This window comes from Sander lucioperca, chromosome 2 (genome assembly GCF_008315115.2).
Source record: "Sander lucioperca isolate FBNREF2018 chromosome 2, SLUC_FBN_1.2, whole genome shotgun sequence".
In the NCBI taxonomy this organism is placed as follows: Eukaryota; Metazoa; Chordata; class Actinopteri; order Perciformes; family Percidae; genus Sander; species Sander lucioperca.
In genome coordinates, this window is record NC_050174.1 from 18,339,082 (window position 1) to 18,355,510 (window position 16,429).

The window sequence follows — 16,429 nt, forward strand, 5'->3', positions numbered from 1 at the left end:
CCATAAATAATAGCTCAGTCCATGCGTTAAGTCAAAAATTGTCAAAAATGTCAGAAAAGGAATTTAGTATATTGAAAATTTAGTATGTTGAAAATGTTATCAAATATCTTGAGAAATAACGCATATAGCTGCTGTAAACTGCCCCCCGGACCCCCACACACATATCCCCCAGCCCAAGGCTCGAGTGTTCAAGTCTGGCTCCGCCCCTGATTCAAACCCATGCAATAGGACATATAAAGAATAATTGAAAGTGTTATGTTTGGTTTGTGTGTTTGTTTTCATACGTTTTGGACGTAAATTAAATGAAATTCACTTGCAGACTGCATAAGACGTGACTTTGGTCTGAAATGTAGTGCAGCAGGAGTATAGAAAGGGATAAAAAGACGCAGAAACTGTCAGGAGTATGAGTTGAGCAGCAAAACAGGCGACAGCAGCGATAGAAAGGAGGCAGAGACGATTAAAAAAACATGCAAAAGCCTTTTGAGAAGTGACTAAAAACAAGGAAAAGACGAGCAGAAAGATCACACGAGAGAATAAGAATGTCTCTTACCTTTGATTGTGTGAGTGAAGGAGATTCCTACACAAACAGAAACAGGTGGATGAGAGGGTTCGCACTAACAGGTGGAGAGAGAGGCAGCGAGCAGCCGAGAGAGGGAGAGGGGGAGGAGAGAGGGAAAGAGAGAGGCAGCGAGCAGAGGGGAGAGGAGAGAGAGAGAGAGAGAGAGAGAGAGAGAGGGGGGGGGGGAGGAGATAGAGAGAGAGGGAGGCAGCGAGCAGAGGGGAGAGAGAGAGGGAGGGGGGAGGGAGGAGAGAGGGAGAGAGGGGGGGGAGAGGGAGGAGAGAGAGATAGAGAGGCAGCGAGCAGAGGGGAGAGGGAAAGGAGAGAGAGAGATAGAGAGAGAGAAAGAGAGGGGGGAGAGAGAGAGAGAGGGAGAGAGAGAGGGGGGAGGGGGAGGAGAGAGAGAGAGAGGGAGAGAGAGAGGCAGCAAGCAGAGGGGAGAGGGAGAGGAGAGAGAGAGAGAGGGGGGAGAGGGAGAGGAGAGAGGGTGAGAGAGAGAGAGGGAGGAGGGGGGAGGAGAGAGAGAGGGGGGGGAGGGAGGAGGGGGAGGAGAGAGAGAGAGAGGCAGCGAGCAGCCAAGAGAGGGAGAAGAGAGAGAGAGAGAGGGGTGGGGGGAGAGGCAGCAAGCAGCTGAGAGAGGGAGAAGGGGCGAGGGGGAGAGAGAGGGAGGGAGAGAGAGAGACAGAGAGAGAGACAGAGAGAGAGAAAGAGAGAGAGCGACAGAGAGGGGGAGATCTCCCTCTGATAGAGTTGGACTTTAACCCTTTCTCTTCCGTTTCTTCTGCCTGTTTCTCTTTAATATCCTTTTCGCTGAGCGTCACATTCATCTAAGATGTCAACAGCGGTGAAGCTCTTCCTTTAATCACACTACACATGTATTACATTAACTCTCCCACACTCTCTCTCCTCTCTCTCCATCTTTCCTCTCCCCCCCTACCCTGGGCAGCAGATAGCAAGGGGAGACAAAATAATGTGCCAACAGCAGCATCTGTCTTTCTCTTCCTGCCTGTATAATTTGCGGTTAATGACGCCTAATAACACACGTGTGCATCCAACACAAACACACACACACACACACACACGCACACACACACACACATATGTATCACAGCGCTTTTATTTCACTCCTCCCTTCCAGGAAAGGGTGTAGATGATCTTTGGACCTCCATCCCTCCTTTTCCCCCCCTTGCGTTTCTTCCTTTTGTTCCACCACCTCCTCCTCCTCCTCCTCCTCCTCCTCCTCCTCCCCCTGCGGTCAGACAGATAGGTGTCCCTGGAGTAAAGGAACTCCTCGTTAAAAAAACCCTCCACTCTCCATCCTTCCTCTTCCTCCTCCTCTTCTCCGCATCTCATCCACCCACACATTCTCTCTACCCATCCATGCATGCCAAGCGGACAATGTAACCCTGCTTTTTTTTTTCAGTTTTAAATCCACCATCTCTCTCCTCTCTCCATCTCTCGAGTGTAACATGATATAAAACCCTTCGGGCCACTTCAAATTGGAAATAAAAAAAAGAAATAACCGCTGCTGCTGCGTTTGCTTTTTTTTGTTAGTGAAACCCAGATGGAGCAATTTTTTTTGCACCATCTGACAGTGGAGTCGGACCAAATCATACCGAGCCTGAAAAGTGCTGGATGTTTGTTTTTGGAGATAAACGAATCATTGGTGTGGTGGTCAAAACATGTGAGCTCTTTGTTTTCTAAATGCAGATTTAGAGAGGTATTTTTTTTGTTTTAAATGTTAAGAGAAGCTGTGTTTGCTGAGAGTGGGTTGATGACAGCTGCGGTGAACTAAAAACTGTGGACATGTAGGACGATAAAATATGTAGATTTGGTTTTAAACAGAAGGTGTTTTTCATTTTTAACAGTGGGGGGACGGTTTGTTTCGTGCGCCCACGACTAATTACCGCCCCATATCTGTCTGCTACTTCAGCATCACAGATTTATCAAAACACAGTTAGCTGCTGATATTTCAGAGCTGCGGTCGGGGCCGTAGGTTCCAAATGTCACAGGTCAAAGTCTGGCTCCAGCACAGATGCATTCTTATCGACGGCGGCTCTGCTAAATAGTCTCAGGAAGGAACTTGTTTTGGTGGAACATTTGCACCCCTCAAAAGAAAACTCCTCATACAATATTAAATTGAAGTTAACTGTTGACACAATACAGTAACGTGAGCTACACTGAACAAAACATTTTTAGAGTGGCCTTTTATTGTGGCCAGCCTAAGGCACACCTGTGTGATAATCCTGATGTCTAATCAGCATCTTAATATGCCACACTTGTGAGGTGGATGGATTATCTCGGCAAAGGAGAAGTGCTCACTAATAGAGTTAAGCCGGATACTCGGCTGAAACGAGTATCTGGTACGGATAAAGCACTTTTGCCGAGTATGAGTATTATACGAGTAATACGAGTCAATATCTGTGCTCGGATTGAATAAAAATCCTCATTGGGTAGCTGACTGTGTCTGCGTTCTGTGATAGGCTAGTCGTCACAGCGCCCCTCCCCTACACACATACAGATTTATTGTGTTGCTGTGTGTGTCCCGCTCTGCTCACTCACACACAGAACAGCTCTCTCTCTCTCTCTTTCTGTCTCTCCCTCAGTCACTCAGGTTCGCGGGTCTTTTCCGTTAACGTTTAGGGTTTTTTTCAGCTTCAGGTTTGTTTTTTACTTCGGTTTGTAGTACTTACTTATTAACCAGTAGAGTTCTGGAAAACGTGGGGTTTGTTCAGACGTGGTGCTTGGTAGAATGCGACTGGCGTTGCGTCTCTGCCTGTCGGAGATTTTTTTTCTTTTTTAAACCGTCAGCTGGCTCTAAACAGATCTGAAAAACAGCGTCGGATTATTTGATCCGTAGAACACAGTCCCCCCCGCCCCCCTCTCTCTCTCTTTCTCTCTCTCTCTGTCTCTCTCTTACTTACTCACACACACTCACACACACACACACACACACATACCTGGTGTGGAAATAAAAAAAATAAAAAAAAGAACCAAAAAAAAAAATAATCACACTGATCATAAAAAAATTAAGTTAAAAAAAGAAAGTTATGTTGAGTATGAAAACTCTTGTTCATTATATTTTACTTCATAATTGCAACCGCATGTGTTGTATTCATTGTTCTTGTTCTGTATATAGTTTGTTTGTTATCGTGATCAAAACCATTGATCTGAAGCTCAATGCTGATGCTGTCATGTAAATAGATTTCTAATCAGCAATAAATATAACAATTTCTGATCAACCCATATCAATTGCATGCTTAAAATAACATACTGTTAAAGCCCCGCCCATTTCAAGACAAACCGACCCACTTCTGGGTTAAATCCCGCCCACTTCCGGGTTAGGTCCCGCCCAGTCCAAGTACAGATACAGATACAGATAATTCATATGGTTAACAGATACAGATACAGATACAGATAATGCTGTACTCGCTCATCCCTACTCACTAACACAGATTTCGACAGATTTGTGAACGATATTTGACAGAAATAGGCCTTTTGTGTACATAGAAAAAGTCTTAGATCTTTGAGTTCAGCTCATGAAAAATGGGGGCAAAAACAAAAGTGTTGAGTTTTATAATATTGGTCAGTATATTTAAATTATCTGGATATATGGTTAAACCTCATTATCTCTTACCAGTGTATCTCCGTGTGTACTTCATCCACAGCAATCCCACCAATCGGTCCCAAAACGTCCCAGTTAGAGAGGAAATGCCCTAAACATATTCTTTGTAAATCTTTACAATCCTTCCCTGAAAGAACCAAGCAGGACTGCCTTGTTGCAGTATCCAAATGTTCTTCAAAACAATTTCAGCGTGTAGCTTGCTAGCCCGAAGGTTGTTGATGTTTCCCGAGGAGAACGGAGTTTGAGAACGGAGAGCTAAAGGACTAGGATTGGGCATCGAGAACCGATTCCTACTTGGAATCGTTTCAAAAATTAAGATTCCAGTGGAATCGTTTCTTTATTGGAATTGTTTGGAATAATTTGGAGGATTTGGTTTCAAATCTGATCGTGGGTTCCAAATTTAACATGCGCAAGTTTTGGTTTCCGTAGCGGCCAGGCAAGGCAATGTAGCCAGCCCTTTACCCTAACCCATGTAGCGCCGCTGATCCAGACTACTATACTGCCGTACAAAACCAAAACGCAGTAACTACATATTGTCAAAACTGAGTTTAGACTGGAAATGGGCTTTGTGACATCTCCTACGTCTTGTGATAAAATCTCCTGGTTCAACTGTGTCCCGTTTCAGAGAAATCACTCTGTCAAATTTGCAGTAACTACAAAATCCAAGCTAGTACCAAGGCAAACCGCAGTAAGTAAAGCTACTGCGTTCTGGCTTATTACAGTAACCACGAAATCCAAGCTAATACCAAGGCAAACCGCAGTAAGTGAAGTTACTGCGTTCTGCCTTTGTTTACCCGGCTTTGACGCGGTAGATACTGCGGTCTGCCTCTGTAGCCCCATTCGAATCTACCAATCTGTCCGCCTCGCGCACAGCATCCTTATCACAGAGTATGATAAGGAATGCCATGCGCGAGGTGACACTGTGACACAGACCACCAACAAGCCAACAACATATCATCATTAACCCAGAGAAACAGGGCACAATCCCGAGGAAAACTCATGGTGTCTCTAGCTTTGAAACGCAAGTATCCAGACAGCGGTAAGGAACATTGTAAAATATGAACACCTAACCTGGCAATTAACACCTAAATCAATAAATTGCCGTTACTAGCTAGCGAGCCGCTAGCATATAAACCATTTTAGCTTACCTGCTCCCTTGAAGGCAGTAACGTTAGCATCTATCCACTCTGGAAACGCTGTCATAACTGTTTTGCTTCTTGTTGTCTTCATTTCTTACGCTATTGTAATGTATTGTATTGGGTAACCTCTCAGTTGAAGCTTGAGAGGAAGTTGTAAACATAGAGCTTTTATTTTGACGGGAAAAGGGAAGTGGAAAAAGCATTGTATTTTCTGACCGTTGTCAGTGTTGTCAGTGGTTGAATTAAGTGAGACGTGCTGTGCCGTCTTTGTGAGACAATATAAGACGCTCGGTTACACTATTGTCATTTCATTTTATAATGAGTAATTTTTTTTTATATGGAGATAGGCTACGTTCTCAATAATAATTTGTCAAGATTAAATATCTATTTTTCAGTTGTCAGAGTAAAACACTTTTTTTTATGTCACAGACTGCCAGATGGCGAGTCTCGCAAATTGACTGTGACACACGAAATGGACATATGCACACCGTCTCACGCAACAACGCAATTTTTCTCATGCAAACATAATAGCTTAATTTTTCTATTCTATATTTCTATTATGACTATTTGATAAGAGTAAAGATGGTGTCCATGAATTTTTAGGCTGTATGTAGGACCTAGTCCACAAGCCTCGTACAACATTAGGCTGCAATGAGAAAAACAGATAAATCTTTAGGATACAAGGCTGGTTATGAGAAACTCATATTCCTTTATGATTTTGCAGGCCAGTGTCATGAGAGAGCCCCCAAAAGTACTGATAGGCCTATATCAGATAATGAAGATGAAAGAATGAGGAAAAAATATCTTGAGGCGTTGTTTGCCTCGCTGGATGCAGATATTGAGGACAGCTGTTTCACTGAGGATTTGCTAGTGAATACAGTAGCTGACAGTGAGGAACAGGATGAGTGCAGCATGATGATAGGTGGTTATAGTGAGAAGGATGATGATGATGATGATGATGATGAAAGGAAAGAGGATGAAGGGGATGAATGTGATGGGATGGATGTTACCTATGTGCCAGAGGATGAAAGTGATGAGGATGAGGATGGTGATGATGAGGTCAGCACCAGCATTCCTTGTCAAGAGCTGCCTGCAAAGACTCCGCGGATTGGGAAGCCTTGTGGCCCACAGTGCAGAACAAAATGCATAAGGAAAATAACAGAGGGCCAGAGGATGGAAATATTTGGTGCATATGGGAAGATGACATACCCTGAAAAGAAGCACTTCATATTTCGTATGATCTCACAGCAGCAGATAAAGCGATACACCACAGGTGGTCCAACTCAACGAAAGCGGTCATACCAGTATCATCTTAATGATAACCTGGGCCAGCGACAGGAGGTGTGTAAGACTATGTTTTTGTCCACCTTAGGATACCACCCAAAAAATGGCCGCTTGATAGTGACTGTTTTTGGTAGTGCCACCTCCTCGACTCTAGCACCACCTCAAGACCAAAGGGGAAGACATACCCCCAGCAACAAGATGGACATGACTCCAATGTTTGAACACATTGAATCATTTCATCCCTCAATAAGCCACTATAGGCGGGAGCATGCTCCAAACAGGAGGTATCTTCCCAGTGATATCAACATCCGGTCAATGTTTAATGACTACAGGCAGAGCTTTCTAAAATGCTCTTACGAGACTTACAGGAAGGCTGTGAAGGAACTGAATATCAGCTTCACTAAACTGGGAGAGGAGGAGTGTGAGCACTGCTTGCAGCATCAGATCCACCTGAATACAGAGCATCAGGCTGATGGGAATTCTCAATGCCATTTCTGTCTACAGTGGGAGGAACATAAAAGGAGAGCAGAGATAGGGAGGCAACACTACAAATTGGATGCAGAAAGAGAAGAGGTGGATGACCAGGTAGTCCGTAGTGTTGACCTCCAAAAGGTCATTATGCTGCCCCGTATGCCAGGAGTGAAGTCTGCAGTCTTCACTCAAAGAATCACTGCCTTTCATGAGACTTTTGCCAGTGTTGGCAAGAAGTCACCCTTTAAAAAGAACACGGTGTCTGTGATATGGCATGAAGGCATTGTGGGGAGAACAGCAGCAGAGGTGTCATCTGCGTATGTCACCGCCCTCCATCAGGAGCGGGATGCGCGACATGTGACATACTGGGAGGATAACTGCTCTGCTCAAAACAAAAACTGGGTCCTGCTCACCACGTTGGTTAAGCTGCTGAATAACACAACTAACAACATCCAAGACATCACACTGAAATACTTTGAACCAGGGCACACCTTCATGAGCACTGACAGCTTCCACCATGGGGTGGAGAAAGCCATGAGGAAACGGCCTGGAGGTGTCGTCCTGGACTTTCAGGACTTCAAAGATGTGATTGCCTCTTCCAACTCAGGCAAAGTAAATGTGATGGAGCTCCAGTGCAACAACATCCTTGCATGGAGCAATGGTCGCTCAGTGACCAAAGTCAAGAATGTGCCAAATCTGCCCAGAATGACTATCATTCAGATGAGGAGGGGCTCCAGGTGCATGTTCTACAAACTGTCGCACGATGAAGAGGAGTTCACACGATGCGACTTCCTCATGAAGAAGGTAAGAGCGTAAGACTTGTATTTCACATAAATAGACCTATAAACATTGTAACACTTGCAATTATATGCACATTTTGATTTATAGGTAACCTTGGAGTACCCTGGACAGTTGAGGCCTGGAGACAAGGGGGTAGAGAGGGAGAAGAAGATGGACATCATCTCAAAGCTCTGCCCAATGATGCCCCCCAACCGCCGTCATTTTTGGGAGAATCTGGCTGAGGAGGATTGAGAAGGAGGAAAAGAAATATGCACTTACACACACAAGTGCACACCCCTACTCTCAGAAAAACATTTTCACATGTGCACACACCATCCTTCATCATCCGCCTTTTCTGCTCTGACATGATGCAGTTAATATCAGGATGTCTCATTGCAAGATGTACTCATGAACCACAAATTCCGCATAGACCTTGCAGATCATAACCACATACATGCGATAATACCTGTTGTCAGTTAATCTCTGATCTGCAAACTGGATGGAGTCCGTAGTTAACGTCTACACCCACATTAATGCTCCATAAACCACATGTAAGCAACTCTGCATTGGCTTGTAGAGCAAGATGTTCTTACACCAGCAGATATGAGACCACAACCAATTACACTTACTCAGCAAGAAAGATTCCTTCTCCATAATAACTCTACACTTAGTAACCAGTTTATTATCTAAAATGTATAATCTGTATAATATATAACGTATAATAATTTATTCAACTGTAACTTTGGAGGCTGTATATTTTGTGCTGCGGTTACATTTTATGTGTCGTATGCTAGAGGTGTTATTTTGTCCGGATTGACTAGATATTAGAAAAACCTCTAAGTATAATGGAATATAGTTTAACAGCACCACAAACTACAGCCTCCAAAATGTAAAGGATTAACATTTTTGTCTTAGTTCAAACAAAACCTGAACGTTACACATGTTACATGCTACCTGAGAAGGTAGATTTATTGCAGTGCCTAACGCATCTGCTTTATAATGTTGTCTAGCTTGGGAGTGTACACACACACACACACACACACACACACACACACACACACACACACACACACACACACACACACAAAATCTCCTTGTTATTCTGTTTGAGTTATGTTGTTAAATGTATATGAATTTTTAAGTGCCGTTTTATAAGTAACCTTGGTATTTAATGAATTAATTTTCAATTAAAATAAAAATCCCCAAACCAAAATACCAGCATTTTGATTGTGTGTAAAATTATAAGGATGTTTTGTGGAAAATAATGAGAATGACAGTTGAATCATTTAAGACTGATGTGACAGGGACATTAACAAACAAAAGACTATTCTTGAATGCACTGGATGAAGCATTTTCAACACTCAACCTATACACATCCATAAACAAAACATAAAACCAATTGAAACAAATGAAAATATATAAGGAATAAAAAAAAGAAAGTTGGATTAACACATTTCAATTGTAGATACTGCACTCTGCTTTTGTAATAGTGTTTTAGTTGCTTGAGGTTAGACAAAGGCAAAGTGCAGTATCTACATTTTTAGGGTCAAAGGTCATATCAATGGTATTTTTTTTTTATGTATAACCTTTTCCTTCCTGTAAAGGTATTACATAAAAGTATCAACAATATTGTACCTACAACATGTTTGGCTGGCCTGTATGAAAACTTTGAAGCCATTTTTCTCAGTTTCAGTGTTGGCGTAGTTACTGCACTTTGCCTTTGTAGGGCAGTATAAATGTTAATGTAAATCGTAATCGCTGCTTAAACAAACGATCTATGTGGGCGTTTTTCTGGGGGAGGAAAGTGTCCAATGTTCTGTACGGAAGATGAATCAAAATAAAGAATAAAAAGCACTTCAGTCACATTAAATAATGTATGATCATGTCCTCGTTCTGCTGCCCTATCATGGACAGAAGTTTAATTAAAACCCTGGCGAGAATGTGACACAGTAAAAGATCTCCAGCTGTTAAACTTCTTTAATTCACAGTGACTGTTTGTCACAGCCATCCAAGTGCTTCCCCTTCTTGTTAATCGTTGCTGATGAGTCAGATAATTGAAACCGTTAACCTCCACACAGAGATATGTGCTGCCAGGGAATCTCTCATGTATTATGCAGATTGAGTGTCATTAACCTTAATGATCGTGAGAAATGAGACAATGACCACTGGGGTCTAATTTCATTTGACTGTGATCCTCCGTCCGCAGCTGCTTCTATGCGGATGTTAACCTTAGTTTCTGAACCCTCCGCTGATGGAGTCGCCGTTTACTCTTCATCACACGCTGCCTCCAGTCCCTCATCTGCATAATTAAATACATGCACAAACGATATTACAAGAAAATAAAAGTCTTGGTTTTTTTCCTTTTCACAGCTGCAAATTTCTCTCTCTCTCTAAACAATCAGAACATCTCTGTGTTTCTTAAAGTCTGGTTCAGACCAGAGATTTTCACAAAGAGACGAAACCGGCCTGTCTCAACTCGACTCAAAACAGCTAATGGTGTCGCTGCGACTCAGCTGGTTTGAGTCTCCAGAGGCTGGTTTCAGAACTTAAGAGTCATCACCTGTTTCAACAGCCAATAGAGAAGTCAGTTGGGTAAGTCAGCTATAAATATGTAGAAATAAAATGGTCCATAATCGCTACAGTTAGACCCAGCAGCAGTGGGTCAGCGGACCGCTAATGTTAGACCCAGTGCCAGTGGGTCAGTGGACCACTAAGGTTAGACCCAGTGGCTGTGGGTCAGTGGGCCACTAACGTTAGACCCAGCAGCAGTGGGTCAGCGGACCGCTAACGTTAGACCCAGTGGCAGTGGGTCAGCGGACCGCTAACTAGAGCTGAAGATCTCTGCCCGAACCCGACGGGACCCATGGCTTTGGTCGGGTTCGGTCTTAATTTCTCTCTTGCGCTCCACGTTGCGTGGTAAATGAGCGGTCAGGTGATGCGTTTCGATTAGCGTGTAAATGGATGCTGAGGAGGTGAAACAGAGGCTGGCCTCTGGAGGACTTATTTTATTTCTTTGTTCCAACTTCCAAGTGGCCTATAGCCTACGTTAGTCATGAATAAATTATGTTAGAAAATGCATAAATGACTCATTCTTGACAAAAGAGCTGTGTGCGTGCGGCGCTGTCTCTTTTTTCTTTCTCTCCCCTTTCAGTGGTGTGTGTGCCCACTCGCGGTGTGAAGCTTGTGTCCGCGCTATTCTCCGACATGTACTCTAATCACTGCTGATAGACAGCCTTTTATACAGTTGGGCTGTAAACAGGTTCGGGCCGAATTCTGTCGTGCTCGGTCCTTTTCGGGCCGAACTTTTAAGGCCTGATTACAGCTCTACCACTAATGTTAAACCCAGCGGCAGTTGGTCAGCGGATTGCTAACGTTAGACCCGGCGGCAGTGGGTCAGTGGATCGCTAACGTTAGACCCGGCAGCAGTGGGTCAGTGGACCGCTAACGTTAGACCCAGCAGCAGTGGGTCAGTGGACCGCTAACGTTAGACCCAGCAGCAGTGGGTCAGCAGACCACTAAGGTTAGACCCAGCAGCAGTGGGTCAGAGGTCCCCTAACGTTAGGCCCAGCAGCAGTGGGTCAGCGGACCGCTAACGTTAGACCCAGCAGCAGTGGGTCAGAGGTCCGCTAACGTTAGACCCAGCGGCAGTGGGTCAGTGGACCGCTAACGTTAGACCCAGCAGCAGTGGGTCAGAGGTCCGCTAACGTTAGACCCAGCGGCAGTGGGTCAGAGGACCGCTAACGTTAGACTCAGCGGCAATGGGTCCATGGACCGCTAACGTTAAAACCCGGCCTGCGCCTTGAACGTTTAATACACAAAAAAAATGAAACGGAATTATATCTTTGGAGGGTCTGTTTCTCTCTCCATTTATTTACCCAGCACAGCGGGCAGGGAACTGTCCAAAATTATTAACTGTTTCTTATAAATTCAGAATTACTGAACACAGCAAAAATGTCTTGATATTCCAGTGAATCAGACAATTCCCTTCCAAATGAAAGCAGGGACAAAAATTTCAGTCTATCTGTCAACATTGTTGCCCTGGTGCCTGTTTTTATCCGATTGACAGCTGAAAAGAGTCTCTCCACAGTACATGTCGTCATGGGCAATGTGAGGAGGGCCCACAGGAGGCTGTTCATGTTGGGGAAAATATCACGGGGGCATGTGTCGAGCACTTCTACGAGTGTTTCTTTTTTCTCGTTTGTGGTCTTGTTGGCCTTTGCCTTTCTTTTAAGCTGCTGCACAAACAGTGTGCTCTGCGTCCACCATGGGAATGGAAAAGTGCGCACAGGCGGGCCGGATGAGAGCCTTGTCACCAAAGGTGTCTGACCATGGCAAGCAGGCAGCAGCGGCTTCAGCTCCATCATCTGCTTGTCCAGTGTGTCATTCCATAATTTCTGTAGGTCCGAGTTTTGCTGTACAGGTGATGATTTGCCCAGAGTAGAATCAACGTACGTATTGTCTAACCTAGCCGGCAACTTCCTCTTGCGTGATCCACTGATATCCCAGCGCACAATCTCATGTTTATTCATCAACTTATCTGTCAGTGCCATTACTTTATCAAATGCATCATTTTCATTCCTGAATTGTGTGTAGCTGTCCTTGAGCCCTTCAATCAGATCAATACAATCTGTAACTGATAGTTTGGAAGATTGCAAGCCCTTAGTGGCATAGTCATTGACTTCAAATAACTGGTTGAATGTGACAAGCAGAAACAAAAACTTTTTTGTTTGCATTTGGTGCAGTAGGGAGTCAGCTTCAAGTATGTTTGGCCAGAACTTTTGGAGAATGTGGCAAGGGTCTCCAAAATAGGTCCCAGTAGCGTCAACACCTTACTGACTGCATTTGACCATGAGCTCCACCTCACAACACAGGATCTCTCCAGCTCCAGTGTTTTTTTCCCTGGTCGCATCTGCTTTTGAATTTCCAGAAATTTGGCATGTCTGTGCGCACCAGTCATAAAGTTATGCAAGCTGTTTATAATATCGAAAAACGTTGAAATGCCAGGAGACACTTTAGCTGCTGTGCACAGGGCAAGGTTAAGTCTATGTGAGTTACAATGCACATATAAAGCGTGGGTAAACGTCTTCTTCAGTATCACATGTACCCCTCCTCTGTTCCCCGACATGACTGATGCGCCGTCAAACCCAAATCCGACGCACAGCCCCGGGTCCAGCTGCAATGGCTCCAGCACTTCCAAAATCTTAGCCGATATTGCCTCTGCAGTCATGTTGTCCGTTTCCACAAATCCCACAGCCCATTCTTTCAATGTGCCGTTGTGCAGGTATCTGACGCATACTGCCACTAGCTCTCTTTTTGACAAGTCTTTGCACTCATCTGCTAAAATCGCATAATATTGTGTCTGGCTCATCATGCAAATCTGCCTTTATTTTTTTGACAAGGAGTGATGTTGCGATTTCCAGTATCTCATTTTGTATAGCGTGGTGCAGTAGTTTACCATTCTTGGGTAATTCATCCAGTCACCATTTTATTTCTGGGTCATATTTGGAAACCAGGTCAAGTAGTTCCAAAAAGTTACCCTTGTTTAACGCATCTGGGTTTTCCCGATGCCCACGCAATGGGATTTCTTGTTTTGCACAGAACAGGACGAGATCTATTACCATCATGATGTACTGTCTATGTCTTTCAATGAAGGACTTGTCGCTGGCATCGTTGTTCAGCTGGTTAATAATATTTCCCCGTCCTGGCTGGTGACTTTGCTTGAAACCATCCATTTTCCCCAGCGCTGCAGCATGTGCCCTGCTGGCTTCATGTTTGCCACAAGCCTCAGAAAAATGTTTCCAGTCTTTGAAGCCCATATTAATGAATCTATCCTCATAAGCTGCTTCAGGGAAATGACGACAAGACTTACAAAAAACAGCATCTCTTGAGATCTTGGTATTCCAGCCACGGGAATTTTGAGTATCACCTGTCAGAAAAACTCCTATCTTTCTCCGTGCGTGTGGGTGGGAATGTACGGAGTTTGGGCTGGCTTGCAGGCTCATCTATTGATGACAGGTTTAGCGGAGGTTGTGACAGGTCTTCTTGAGGAACGGCGTTTGTGTTAGGCTGCTGAGCCCTATCTCCTCCTATAACACATAAAACGCTATCATAAGTTACCTCTGCCTACTGCCAATATTATTTAACATTAATGTTAGCCTAACTGTTAGCCTACTTGCCTTGCTGGTGTGAGGGGCTACGGGAGGACTTGATGGGGAGAGGGTGGCCGAGCAGGATGGTAACTCGTCACTTGTAACTGCGTTACTTAAAATGGCAGGAGTTTCCTCCTCCTGCTCCTCGGAGCGTTTCTTGCTGAATTTGAATGAAAACAAGCTGCTTTGCGTTTGATATTAGCTAATAGCTACTGTCTGTGTCTGTCTCATTGAGCTTGCTTGAAAATCTTGCGCGCCAAAGTCATTCATTTCATTGGCTCACTTGCTGGTGACGATTAGGGCTTTGACTCCGAACTTCGATATTCGAATATAATTCGAATATTAAAAAAAATATTGATATTCGAATGAATATTAGGCATCCCTTAATATTCGAATTTCGAACCAGTTATGGGCATTATTTTTTTGTAAATGTGTTTGCTTGTAAACCTTGTTTTCAATTCAGATTCCGAGGCTTTTTCACGCATTTCAAAATGTAACTACACGTCGCGGCGACGCGCGTCGCTCGGCCGCGGCTTGGTAGCGCATTTCCCCCGACTCATTTCCTGGTTCTCTTTCTCCATAAACAACGTAAAATCAAGGAGAGGGTTAACTTCTCCTGCTCCGGATTTCCCACCGTGGTCAGAAAGAACAGGGGAGACACTTTGTTTCTCTCACTATGACTAGAGTCGCTACTCGCTCTGAAGCTACCGGTAATCACCATCACTCTCTCACAACACACACACACCCACACACGCGGCTCGACGCACACACCAGCGCAAAAGTATGAACATCAGACCACTTACGTAGGCTACCGTGAAATATCCGACCTTCCTGTTGAAAGCATATTGTTTGTGTTTAATCCAGGGTCTGACTTAATTTTTTTAAAAACAGTGGAGGCAGTGTGTTTTTCTTCTAACAATATCATTGCACGCTTACTGACTGATACACTGCCCTCTGGTGGACAGAACATATACAAAGTTTGATACCAATATAAGCCTTACTGAAGGCATTTAATGGTCAAAATATTATTAATAAATATTCGAATATATTCAAATATTAATATTAATAAACAAACGAACTTCGAATATGATTTTTGGGCAAAAGTCAAAGCCCTAGTGACGATGCAGCCTGTGGGCAGGCTTAAGAGTCCACACGTGGGGTAGAAGCCGCTGATTGGCTGAGAAGCTTTCACTCAGAGTTTTCCTCTGGCTGCTTATTGGATGAACTGCTAGAATGAAAATCACTCACTACTCACTATAGTCAATATAGGCCTTGGGTGGATGAAGCATCAAGTTGTAAAATGTTACTCATTTAGCGTTGCTACTGCGCTGCACGTGTCTTATATGTTACCATGGTACACATAAAAATGGCTGTCGCTCTGACCATTCTGCTTAATCTTTGTGTTGTCTTCTGGTCGATGCACTTGTCCTTCTGGGTCAAAAATAACACATTTTTTTAACCTTGTTTTTATATATATATATATATATATATATATATATATATATTTGACACATTTTCTGACGTTTTTGGCACTTTTTTCAATGTTTTTGTCACTTTCTTTCCACGTTTTCGATGCTTTTTTCCACTAACACCAACTTATTACCACTAGTTTTGCACGTATTTTTGAAATTCATGGTGAATAAATACATTTATAGGAGATTATACTTCATTTTGAAATGATGAATGATTTTGACTATTATTAGAGGAACATATGTTGGTGGAGAATCACAGACGTGTGGATGTCAAAGTTTAGTCAGGTTTTGAAACCATTTCAATTGTTTCATATGCTATAAAATTGAATACCCAAAATTCAATGAGAGTAGTAATCGAGTACTTGCAATTGTACTTAATTGTTTGGATAATTTGGTTAAAAAGAACCCCATATTTCTGATATAGAAGTTTTGAGAAGGAGGACAACATGAGGGTAAAAGGAAATGGCCTTTCTATCCATTTTATTTCTATGGATTCAGCTCACGTCTGCACGACTTCCTCATCTCGTCTGCGTGTGGAAGCTTCGGCCTCGTGGGTCCACACTTCAAAGCTGCACTTCCCCTCGTCTCAGCACGAATCTGACAGAAGCATCCCCAAAACTTCAACTCTGTGTGACATCATTAGTTATTCATGATGTTCTCAGATCACATTTTACACCCTGACTCTCGGAAGACATTGCTGGAGTTTTAACACGATCAAATCTTAGTGAACAAATCAGAACATCTCTTTTGAAGTTTAGTTTGCACCTTGAGGCGTCGTCACGTCCTGCATCCTTCACTCCAGGACAAAAATGTCTCTTTAAGTACAGAACTTAGGTACATGTACTTTCCATCACTGGTTTTGTGTCCATATCCCATCTGACCCGATAACGTCCTGGAGGAAGTAACCACAACAACAACTTTCTCTTTGTCTTTGCTGCTCATTAAGATAA

The 16,429-nt window shown here is 43.5% G+C and overlaps 1 protein-coding gene across 1 annotated transcript in view; it reads right to left on the reverse strand.

Annotated features, from left to right (window-relative positions):
* doc2a (double C2-like domains, alpha) overlaps nt 1-691 on the reverse strand; it is a 78,959-nt gene extending 78,268 nt beyond the window's left edge. Inside the window, exon 1 of the mRNA XM_031297161.2 lies at nt 551-691. The gene's annotated coding sequence lies outside the window, so the exon portion shown is untranslated. The remainder of the gene's footprint in view (nt 1-550) is intronic.
* Nucleotides 692-16,429: the final 15,738 nt, after the last annotated feature.